We start from the raw sequence: 12,836 nt of genomic DNA on the forward strand, positions 1-12,836 counted from the left end.
TACTAATTCAAGAACATACTGTCAATCATTTATTTCAAAATGATTGGGTTTTCATGACTAATATACATGTAATGTTTATATGCTTTTTATGAGTCATTCAATTCAGGTTGTTTAATTCATTTAGACAACCAAGGTAAAGTCCTGACATTATAACCAGAATCTCCAGCCAGGGGATCGAAACAAGTTGTGTGTAGATCTATATCGGGATTGACAACCCCGCACTCAGGCTGCTAGCTACAGTCACGCATACACGCCAATGAGTGGCAATTGTTATCAACAGTTTAAACGCCCACAAAGCGTTTGTTTCAGGCCATCCAGTCATAGTATGGTTATAAGAACTCATTAAAAAGATATTAACAATACGTTAGTGTATAATCAACTAAACATAAGTACACCTTCAAAGTACCAGTTTACAGAATACAAACTACAATGGTTCAATACAGTTTTCAATAACAGCTGGTGAAGCCAGGCACACTCTCAGTTACAAGTTTTATAAATACAAAACATTGGTTTACAAATAGAACGGTTTTATGGGAATAAAACTACTTTTCATATACAACAGAAAATATAGGATTTTCTGGAACAGTTTACATATGCAAGATACAGAGACACCCTTTTAAACATAAACACTTATGCACTCACTCAACTTTATGTTGATACTCCCTTTTCAAATTACTTGTATTCTCAGGGAAACAATAAACAGGTACTCCCCGAGCTTTTTGAGAAGATGGAGCTACTTTGAGTCATATCTTCTTCTTTTGTATAACTATTTTGGTTTCAATATACAATGATTGAACACATGTAAATACTTATACTTTTTAAATACAATGGTTGTTTGTACATTGATTACTATGATGCATGTGTTGTGATACTACAAATGAAGTCCTCCACCCCCGGACGTTTCCGCCGTCTGGTTTGGGGGTGTGACAGTTTGGGTTGATATTGATGGATGGGTATGTCGATTGTTGACTTTTGAGGCTGGAATCGAAGGTTTTATTTTACAAAATTGGAATTGGGATGCTGTTTCGAAGGGTTGATATTGATTTTGAAATGGTCGTCTTGACTTGGATGGTTTAGACACCGGGTTTCGAAGGCTAGATTTCGAATTGGTCTTCATTCGCTTTGGTCAAAATCGAATGGGTAAATGTTTTTGGATTTAAAGACTTCGAAATCGAGGATCGATGGTTTGGAGTCGAGGATTGACGGTTCGAAATGGGAGGTCGACGATTCCAAATGTGTAGTTACCGAGCATTGGAGTCGATGGTAGCTACTTGGCATCAAACACATATCTGAATGGTACAACGAATTTGGGGAAGATAAAAACATTTTCGGAAATAGTCCTTATTTTTTAAACGAATCGAAAGTTTTAGTCCAACTTCGAAATGAGAAAAAATTTTGTGGAGAATGAAGGAGTTTAATTTCGAATCCCTAAAGTTTCAAGAACTCGACAAAATTTACCTAAATTCACAACTGGGCTGAAAATTCTATAACATGGAGAATTTACGTTTCTGGTCCCTGCAGTTAATGCGAATTATCACTTTATTCCCAGTTTCGCAATTACGGTAAAATTTTGCATCTGAAACTATTTTTGACGCAACGGGTCCCTGCAGAATTCTGATATTGGCAGTTTTAATCCAAATTTTCGAAATTCTTGCAACTCTCACCCAAAATTCGAAAATTTTCATAAAATTGGAAATTTTTGTGTGGCTTTTTCGTCATTGTTTTTCATTCAAATTTTTCACAATTTCATTTTTCGCACACATCGAGGGGGACTTTTGTGAAGTTTATTCTTCGGATGCTTCTCAACCTTACTGGGTTTTATAATCTCTTGTTGATTATAAAAATGTGGAGAATGTAGAGTGGGTATTCGAAGCTTCTCGGGTATTCATTTTTCGATTTGAAGACCGATATTACTTCGAGGGGGAGTTGGTCTTGACCGCGCGAGCTCATTGGATATTGAAGCTGGGACATCCAATCCTAACTTTGAGGGGGAGAATGTTAGGGTGCGAAGTCACTTTGGATGTCTTGTGTGCTTACTCCTTTGTATGTGTGTAATGAGTTATCTTTCCTTTATAAGGAAATAAGTGACACTCATGTTATGGAGTAAGAACAACTTTATGAGAGATTAGTTTAGAGAGAGAAATATTGTAAACCCATTTGGACTCTTTCTAAAAACTAATGAGAGCTAAACCCAAAATTATTTACTCTTGTGTTCTTCGTGTTCATGATTCTTGTATGATTCACTAAATCATTTCATATTCTGCATTCGTCATCATGATTAACACCACTACAAGGTACAACAATCTTGGAGAAATCTTGGATAAATCTCCGATAATATCCAACTAAACCGAAGAAACTCCTGATCTCAGAGGGGGACTTCGGGACCTCCCACTACATCACAGCCTCAATCTTGGCTGGATCGTCCAAAATCCCATTTTGGTTAACGAGATGCCCTAGGAACCGGACCTCTCGCAACCAAAAATCACACTTCGAGTACTCGGCATACAATCGTTCCCGCCTCAACACCCGATTCATCAAATCTATAAACACTGCAGGTGCAATGATGAGCCGAAATGGCATCACCACGAACTTGTAATTCCTATAACGAGTCTAAAATGCAGTATTCTCTACGTCCTCCTCTCTAACCCTCACCTGATGATACCCCAAACTAAGATCGATCTTGGAGAGCCAAGATGCTCCCTACAACTGATCAAAGCGATCGTCAATCTGCGGAAGGGGATAACGGTTCTTCACCGTCAACTTGTTCAACTCCCGGTAATCAATGCATATCCAGTGTGAATTATCCTTCTTCTTGACGAATAATATCGTTGCTCCCCATTTCGAACTGGTCGGTCAGATGAACTACTTGCCTAACAGCTCCTGAAGCTGAGAGGACAACTCCCGCATCTCAGGTGGTGCGAAACGGTATAATGCCTTGGTAATCGGAGCCACACGTGGCACTAGGTCAATCGTGAACTTAACCAGTCTCTCGGGAGGCACACTGGGTAACTCCAACGGAAACAAATTAGAAAACTCCTTGACAACCGGCACATTCAAAACCGATCTCTGCTCCCTAACCCGTGTATCAACCACATAGGCAAGATAACTGATACAACCATGAAGAATGTAATGCCAAGCCCTGGCTGCCAAACAAAACCCTAACCCAATCCTGGTACCCTCTCCATAGATGACCAGTTCTCCCCTACTTAGGGTTTGAACTGTCACTCGCTGACCCTCGTAGTCTATCAAATCATCAAATCTGCTCAACCAATCCATCCCTACTAGCACACATACATCCCCCATGGGGATAGGAATCAAATCAATCGGATAAGGCACCCCAAAAATCTCCAAGACACAACTCTTATACACTCTGGATGCAGAAATCCCATGTTCGTTGGTGATACAGGCCCGCAATGGACACTCCAACTCGCTTAGGGTCATATCAAAATCCCTACTAAAAGACCGAGACACAAAGGACCGAGTTCCGCTTGAGCCTAATAACACAAGAGCAGGCAAAGAGTTCACTATGAAGGTACCTATTAGAAATATAAACATGAGCATACAATAAAATAATTGACAGAATGATAAATAGAAACATACCAGTAATGATGTCCAGCGCTGCCCTGACCTCCTCTGTCGTGAGCTGAAATGCGTAACCACGAGCCCTCTGGGGCTCCGTCCTACCCTGTCGCCCATTGATGATCCTCAAAGTAGCTGGCGCTAGAGCCTCTGCCGGTCCCTCAGTGAGCAAAGGACAGTTGGCCCATACATGGCCAACCTGCTCACATTGAAAACAGATAATGGTAGTCGGTGTTGGAACCTGGTGACGATAGTCCCTGGTGTAACGCCCCTCCTTTCCACATTTGTGGCACCCAAAAGTAGATCGAAAAGGACCCTCGTGAACCTTTCCGCACTTGCCACAAGTGCGGCCCCATTGACTCCGAAATCTCACATCAGCGCCCTTGAAACGCTTTGCCGCAGGCGGCACCTGCACCGGAGGCTGTCGCCGCTCCTTCGTCTGGAGCTCCAACTCAATCTGTCGCCGCCTAGTGGCCTCCTGTAACTCCACTAGTGTACCATAGCGTTGAGTAGACACAAACTGGCAGATGTACATCTTGAGCATGCTCAAGTACTGGGTCATCTGAGCTTGTTTAGCAGCAGCAAACTCAGTGCAAAACAGTTCTCTCTCCGTAAACATCTTGGTGATCTCCATCACCGACTCGGTCCGCTGCCTTAAGTACAAATACTCCTGAGCCAATATCTCCCTCTTAACCAATGGGACATATCTCATGCAGAACACACATAGAACTGCTCCCATGAAATAGCAGCCCTCTACTCTGGAGTATAGGAGCTAGTAACCAACCTCCACCAATCCTTCGCCCGCAACCTGAGAAGTTTCAGGGTGCAATTGGCCTTCTGGTCAGTTGGGAAGGAGCAAGTAAATAAACATCCCTCAACATCGGAAAACCACCTTATATCAATGATCGGATCCTGAACCCCATTAAACATCAGGGGCTTCGTATTGTCGAAGTCCCGTTACTGGAAGACTTATTCTCTACAAACCCCAGCGGCCGCAACAACCGTGGTCGCTGCAGCAATAACAGACTCAATAAGTGCAGTGTAACGGTCGTCAAAGTACTCCGTGATGGCGGTCTTGATAGACCCAAACAACTTCGGTATCTTCCCCACAACAACAGTCACAACCTCATAAGAAATTGACTCTGTAATCTCCTCATCAGTCAACCATAACCTATCCTGGCTACTCGATCCAACTCCTGACTCGAATCTCCTCGTAACCAGCACACTGAAAAATAAACCATAAAATATCATATGAGATTCATTTCATACCATATGAGCTATTTCAAACAACAGAACCCTAGTGGTTGTGACTTCCCTGCTATGCATACGGGTCATGTGCTTCCAGTAGTATGGGCCCATACTACCTTCCGTACCTAACCATATTTGTCTCAGAAGATCATCACATCAACCCTAACAGCACACACTAGAATATGCATACATCCTTTTCCTACTTGATGTGCACAAAAGTACCCACTAATTTTAATATTTATAACCTAACAAACTTAGACCAACTATGCACCTATAGGCAGTGTACCTAGTCAGATTATAGTATAGCTTGGGTAAGTCGGGTATCGATCACAGGGAACGGTGTTACTAATTAATCTACTTGCTATCGAATTAACCTAATTATTAACAAGTTTAAAAAGGGTTTTATCTGATTTTACAAGATCAGACGAACTTAGCTCAAATTCAATCAATAAGTAAAAGCACTTTTGTTTAGTTCGAATCCACTTCGTCCTTATGGCCAGCTAATAATTATGGATTATCAAGTTGGTTTTAATTATATTAGTAATTTAAGTCTAATTTTACCAATAATTAATTAATTCATGCAAAACTATGTATGGTCACACACAATTAAACACAGAACCAATTATGAATATGAATATGCTATGTAAGATTTATTATGTAAACGCAATTATAGTCATAATCTACGTTCTCTAGCACATCTAAGTTTATTTACTTTAATTACTAACTAAGATTGGTCAATCCTAGCTCTAACAATTTAATGTTCACTAAATCATTAGGTAAACAAGTTCATGCAGTTAATAGTCACTAAGCTACACAGAACATGGAATCAAGCAATTAAAGAAACAACCATAAGCATGTTAGGTAATTGCAAACCAAACACAAGCAATTTACCAACTAAATAAATCCATACATAATTAAGCTATTCATAAGTTAGAAGCTTCATCTAGCTAAACAAGAGTAGCTAGATTCAGCTGCTCATAATAGCAACTAACACACTAACACAAATCAAAGTATAAGGAAACATGTTCATAAGTATCAAATAAGTGAACTAAATGATGGACCTTCACTCTTTTGGTGTTGAAACCCTTTTCCAGAACCTTACTTCTGCTGTAAATCGTCTCCTGGAACCTCTTTCTTCCGCCAAAAAGTCCTCAAATCGTAATGGGCAAGGGAATTTATAGTTTTCTGATTTCCCGAGTTCACGTCGTGAACCATACGGATTCACGTCGTGAATACGATCTTTTCGTATTCGACAAGGACTCTTTCACCCGGATGTAAATCTTCTGGAATACTCTTCTCACGTCATGAATCATGAACAATTCACATCGTGAGAACGCTTTTTTTTTTGCTGAGTTTTTCATCCTTCTTCCCTTCAAGCCTCCAAAGTTCCAAATATTGTCAATTCTGGTCCCTTACTTCAAAAATGCCTCTATTTTGGCTGCAAATAACAATTTATCCTTATAAGTACCATTATCCTATGCAATTAACCAAAATATTAATAAAAATGTAAATAAATATTGCCTAAAAATATGTATAAATATGGCAATATCAAAATACCCCACACTTGTTCTTTGCTTGCCATCAAGCAAATTTAATTATTTTTTAAACTTAAACCTTCATCACCAACATCACATAGAACAATCCAACTCAAACTCAGCCATTATGCCAAGACCTCAACGCATGCATTTATGTCTAAAATTTTACCTAAGTAACCCCCCTCAATTCTAAATACTCACAATCCTCATAAACACTCGCCCACTTCTTTCGAACAATGCTCATTTTATGCAACCCTTCGAATCCATCCGCAGAAAACTTTCTAACCTCAAGGTATTTTTGTAAAGCCACCCAAGCATACATAATCTTGAAAATTACAATTTTTCGATACCAATATGGAGCTCTTTGGAATTCTTCACTTCTTTGATAATTTGATATTTGATTTCTTAAATTCACCAACTTTTATGTTTTTGATATCTTCAACTTCTGAAAACTTCAGAATTTCGACCTTTGATCTTCATACTTTGATACTTTTATGCTCCAAAAATTCTTCAAATTTTCACTTTTTTGGTAATTTCTCTCTTTTTTTTTAATATCTCACTTTTTTCGCTCATATCCTACATGCTTAAGCAAGGAGCTTAACTTCAACCTTTATTGGTTAAGGATATTAATTTTCCTGGATACATTTCAGGTTTAGGCTGCTAAACATATCGCATCCCTCAAACTAAGCGAGGTTGTGTTTTTTTGTCCCATGATTTCACTAGAAAAAAGGAGGCCACAAATGCACTATAACGTGTATTGGCTCAACTAAACATTTGAGCTCTTATCAGATCATCCCAATGCAACACTAGCAACTTAAGTTCAAATTATTATTACTAGAACTAATATTAGATTATTATTTCAAACCCATGAAAATTTTTAAATTCCCCAAGATTTCTAGCAATTTACTAATTTACTTTTTCTAACCCCTACCCCACACTTATTACATACAATGCCCTCATTGCATGCATAAAATAAATAAAAAGCAATAAAGGGAGAAAAAGGAACAGACTCCCCTGGGATAGAAGTGGCAAGAGCGAACTCCAAACGTGTAGTTGACATGTGCATCTTGAATATGGAACTTCATCTAAATAGGAACTTGGACTTGAACTCACGAAAGATGTAAGTGAGCCAACAAGCGAAAAAGCAATGAATCGAAACTTCAAACTTCCACAAGGATGGTTTAAGTCTTCAAAATGTATAGAATAATGTGGGAAAGCATACGCCACTTTGTATAGTAGAGGAAACAGCCAGCATGCACGTCATAAAAAACACCAAATATAGTGAAAATGGAAAAACTCACGACGTGAATTATATAGGCTCACGACGTGAGGTCGCAAGAATGCGGATTCTGTAATCTTTTATAACTCAACACACGACGTGAATAGTGTATTCTCCCGTCGTGAAAACTGGGCGACTGAAAATTGAGACTGCCCATTCTTCTTATTACTTTTGGCATCCCATTCCAATTTCTAAATTGTTAAAAACACTGCTGAATGCAGAATTTCTAGGACTCCTTGCTAATCTCATCCTCTCTCTCGACTCACCCCACACTTATTTTTAATTGTGGGTCTCGACTCTTAACTCTAGACTTGTAATGACCCTTGACTAGACGATCACGACTCTTGACTCGACTTTACTCCCTTCCCAAGACTCCTTAGCAAGTTGTAATAAAAACACCAAAAGACAACTAAAAGTAACATAATAGTTTAAAAGTCTTACAAACCAAAACAAGTTCAAAACCACAAAAATCTAAACCAAATAAAATTAAAACAAAAACTAAATAGGAACTCAATCGCCATCTTCTTCACCACGTGCTCCACTTGGACCGGCTCCATCTCCTCCTTGGCCTCGATACTCGCTCATCCTAGGGCAAAGTGGGTAATGATACCCTAAATAAGGAGGCTGCACCACATGGAAATGTTGCACCAAATTCTCCATTGTCCCCCCAATCCAGTTCATGCTCAAGGAAAGCTGGTCAAAATACCCTGTCATATCATCCCCAAATTGTGATGCTACCATGGATGCTGATTGGCGAACCAGTTGTCCTCTTTCCCCTCGTCCTCTCACATTCCTTCTCCTCGGCCTTGCTTGTGGTGCGGGTTGATCACCCTGCTGCTCATCACCATCCTCATCATCCGACCCCAAAATACCCCAGTGAGTCCCATAATTTTTTACCACCCGCATAGTCTCCAAATAACCCATACTAAACTCATGTCCATACATGCAAGTCATGGAACGAGTGATACCGGGAACAAGCAACACATACGATCGGGCCAAACGGGTAATGAAATGCCCTCCACAAATAGGGCTCCCGGGGCGAGAACTGGCAGCAGAGTCAGCCAGAAAGCGTGCCAAAAAATAAGGAATGTTGCAACACACTCCCGGCTGCAAAATACACCATAAAAAGAATAAATTATGCTTTATCACCTTGTTCCCATGCCTTCTGTGATTGATGGAGAAAGTGATAAATCGGTGTAGTACTCGGTGGATAGGAGATCGAATGCTGCTCTCGGTGGACACTCCAGAATTGAATATTCCGAAGGCAATATTATGCCAGAAATCAAACCCAGTGACATCATCCGCATACCCTCTAGCTGAATCCCTCAAAAACATGCTAAACTCGGGAGTCATAGCCTCCTGGGGATTATATATCCCCACCCTCCAAGAAAATTCCATGAGGTTGCACTCCCGATACTCACCCCCGAGACGGAATACCAAAGCTTGTGGATAATGGGGGTCTTGAACATTCTCGTGGAATGTAACTGTTGAGAAAAACTCAACACAAAACTCCTTATATACCTGCTCTTGGATGCAAAAAAGATTGAGCCATCCCGAGCAAGTGAACGAATAACCATCTCCAAGAAAGATTTTGGTTAGAAACGGGGACAGCCTATCCATGAGTCCAACTTCCCTCAACCGTGTCCAATTGATGGTGGGTGCGACTGCAATCTCCCGGTTGTAAAGCCACCCCAACCGATTGTTCCAACGCGTATACATATCCCGTGACATATTCGTTGGAAAGACGTAAAACGGGTGGAGATTAGCAACCCCGGTTGGAACTTCTCTTCTGAGAGCCATTCCTAGGAAAAATAAACAAAAACAAACCAACAAAGGCATCCCAAAAGATTAGCATTAAACAGAATTTAAAACTGTAAATATCCAGGATTCACGTCGTGAATTTCGAGGAATTCACGTCGTGAATTTGTAAGCAGAACCCGGAATCGATCAAGGCAGAAATCAAATCGGGCCAACCATGTCAAAGGGGTTTACTCCTAGGGCGATTTCAAACTTATTTCAAACACATTCAGCAAGAAATTCATAGATTCAGGGCATCGATTTTAAGATTCAAGTTAAATGCATACCCTAACCCCTAAATCTAGCATTTACAGCAATAATAAACAATGGGAAAAAGATTAAATTACCTAGGATGGAGAATTACATAAGCACAAGGGGATTAAATGACGTGTGTCGGCCGAAATCGAATTAGGGGGGGCCAGTCGCCTCTTTCACTTCGTGGGAATAAAGAAATGTTTGGTCAAAGAGGGTTCTGTGTTCTTTATTCTGTGGTCCCGTGTGTTTCAGGATTCACGTCGTGAATGTAGAGAAATTCACGTCGTGAATTCAGTCTGGGCTTAAAACTGGGCTTATTCAATCTATACCAGAATTGGACTAGACTAAAAATAATGGGCCATTTAATGGGATAATTATGGATTAATGGAATATTGTCCGTTTCAATCTGGACTCACGTCGTTAATCATAATGATTCACGTCGTGAATACTGTCTGACTCCAAATTTGTCTATTAACTAAAATTTTTAATTATTATTCTTTAATTTTTAGGGACCCCACACTCAGTGTTGTATCATGTATAAAGTGATTTGGATGATAAGATTGACTTCCCTAAAACAAAAATGCAAAAATTAAAAAGAGAAAGAAAAACGCAAACCAAACTCGGGTTGCCTCCCGAGAAGCGCTTCTTTTTTAGGAGTCTTGAGCTGGACTCCGTGCCCCCTATGTTGATTCATCAGAAGAGTCCACCATCAGGATCTTCTGCTCTTTGAAACGCCTCTTGTAAGCTTGAACTCGACGAATATACGCCTTTTTAGAATTCTCCTTTTTAACCTTAACTTCGTCTCCATCGAGCTTGCGTTTGATCCCTTGAGTCTTCAATTTTTCATCATTTTTAAGCTTCATAATAACCTCCTCCTCCTTCATAATTAGGCTAGTCACTTTTGATGTCACCTCCTCTTCATCACTCGATATTTCATCACTTTCCTCACTTATCAGAGATGTTGGTTTCGTAAAGGCAATAACTTCAACGAAAAACGAAACGGATGCTCTTGGTTTAGTGCGTTTGACTTGTTGAATTGATTTAATTTCTTCTTCCATAAGCTTCTCCAACTCTTCAAGCTCATTATCATCTTCAATATTGGACACTTCACTTTGAACATCAAATCCTTGGAAACCATCTTGTAATCCAAAAGTTTCTTCTTCATTACCAACCCTCAACGTGAGCTTGGACTCTCGAATATCGACAAGAGCCCTAGCAGTATTCAGTAAAGGGCGACCAAGAATGATGGGGACATTTACATCCTCTTTCATATCCATCACTACAAAGTCAACTGGGAAAACGAATTTCCTAATTTTAACTAGGATGTCTTCTACTATCCCTTTTGGGTGAGTCACTGAACGATTTTCCATGTGGATTGTCATTTTTGTAGCCTTCATCTTCTGAATATTTAACTTTTGGTAAAATGAAAAAGGCATCAAGTTAATGCTAGCCCCAGAATCGGCTAAAGCATATGTCTTCAAATTATTACCAAGCTCACATGGAAGAGTGAGGCGTCCAGGATCTCCCATCTTCTTAGGTATCTCTCCCAATACAGCCCTTGAGCTTTGCTCACTAAGGATCACTTTAGAATTCTTCTTCAATTCTTGGCGAGTGTCTGTTAGATCTCGGAGGAACTTCGCATATTCTGTAACTTTTGCAAGTGAATCAATAAAAGGAGTATTAATAGAAATACCCTTCATTTGTTGAATAAACTCCAGATGTTCCCTTTCTAGTGGACTAAGACGTGCTCGAGACGGAAATGGTAAAGGCAGGTGATAAACTGGAACAGATACGGAATTATTCTGTTCAGACCGAGCCCACGACGTGAGCATATCGTGCTCACGACGTGAACTTGGTATTCCAGCAAATTCTTCGTTTTCGAGTTTTATCTTCTTAGGCTTCGGTTCATCTGGCTTTGGCTCCACTTCCAAAGCTTCCAGGAATTCAGAAATCGCTTCTTCTTCAGTATCAATGGCCATGACGTGAGATTGTGTCTTCAATTCAGGAACTGGTGGAGACAGTCTTTTATTTACCAAAGTAGTGAGTTGACCAAGTTGAACTTCAAGGTTATTGATGGAAGCTTGTTGATTTTTTAATAATGATTGTTGGTCAATCATCATAGCATCAGTAGCATCATGCCTTTTTTCTGAAGCTTCCATAAACTTTATTAATATGGTCTCTAGATCAACTTTCTTCTCAGCTGGTGGTTGCTCTCTTTGGTAAAAACCACGGCCAGTTTGCCTAAATTTCTCTTCTTTTTGCTTCTTGTATTCATCGTAAGGCAGCCACTCCTTCTTTGGTTTCCTCCAATCTTCATCGTATTTGTCCCCACTCGAATAGCAAACTTGAGCTTTCTTGTTTCCATGTTCATCCATATTGCAATCCCTTGTCAAATGCGGGCCGCTACATCTCTCGCAACCAACTCGAATTGCATGAATTGATTGGTCCATTTGGGTCAATTTCCTATCCATAGTGTTAAGCATTGCCATCACATTAGCCATCTCTTCAGTTTGTGCACCTCCACTGCCTTTTATTCCATCGCGCCCTGGGTTGTGATACTCACGAGAGTGCTTTGAAAATTCTTCAATCAGCTCCTTGGCCTGATTTGGGTTCTTCTTTGTTAGTGGTCCTTGTGAATCAAGGAGTTGTCTAGTCATGACATTCACCCCATCATAGAATATCGACATTTCTTGCTGAATATTTAGGTCATGTTGAGGACAATTCCTTAACAACCCCTTGTAGCGCTCCCATGCCTCGTATAATGACTCCCCCAGATTTTGCTCAAAGTTGACAATCGCCTTCTTGAGTTTAGAGATTTTGGAGGGTGGGCAAAACTGATCTAGAAATTTCTCACGCAATTGGGCCCATGTGGTGATTGTACCAAATGGTAGAGCCTTCAACCAGTCTTTTGCCGCTCCTTTGAAAGTGACTGGTAACATCCTTAACAAAGCTGTCTCCCTTGGGATATTAGGAGTATTAAAATAATCTGCAATATCATTGACCTCGTCTAAATGCTTGAAAGCATCCTCATGATCCTTCCCATAGAATGGGATATCCTTGAGTGCAGTAAGGATATGTCCCTTTAACTCGAATGTGGCATTGGCGGGAATCGTAGGATGTACTAAACCCGGCCCCACATCATC

At 40.2% G+C, this 12,836-nt stretch overlaps 1 non-coding gene across 1 annotated transcript; it reads left to right on the forward strand.

Annotated features, from left to right (window-relative positions):
• The first annotated feature begins 12,396 nt into the window (after nucleotides 1-12,396).
• Nucleotides 12,397-12,503, forward strand: LOC145110212 (small nucleolar RNA R71). Its single transcript, XR_013709593.1, has one exon. It is a non-coding gene; the product is annotated as a small nucleolar RNA R71 (small nucleolar RNA).
• Nucleotides 12,504-12,836: the final 333 nt, after the last annotated feature.

Source organism: Lactuca virosa, chromosome 4, assembly GCF_052849685.1.
Source record: "Lactuca virosa cultivar CGN04683 chromosome 4, Lactuca_virosa_CGN04683_v6, whole genome shotgun sequence".
NCBI lineage: Eukaryota > Viridiplantae > Streptophyta > Magnoliopsida > Asterales > Asteraceae > Lactuca > Lactuca virosa.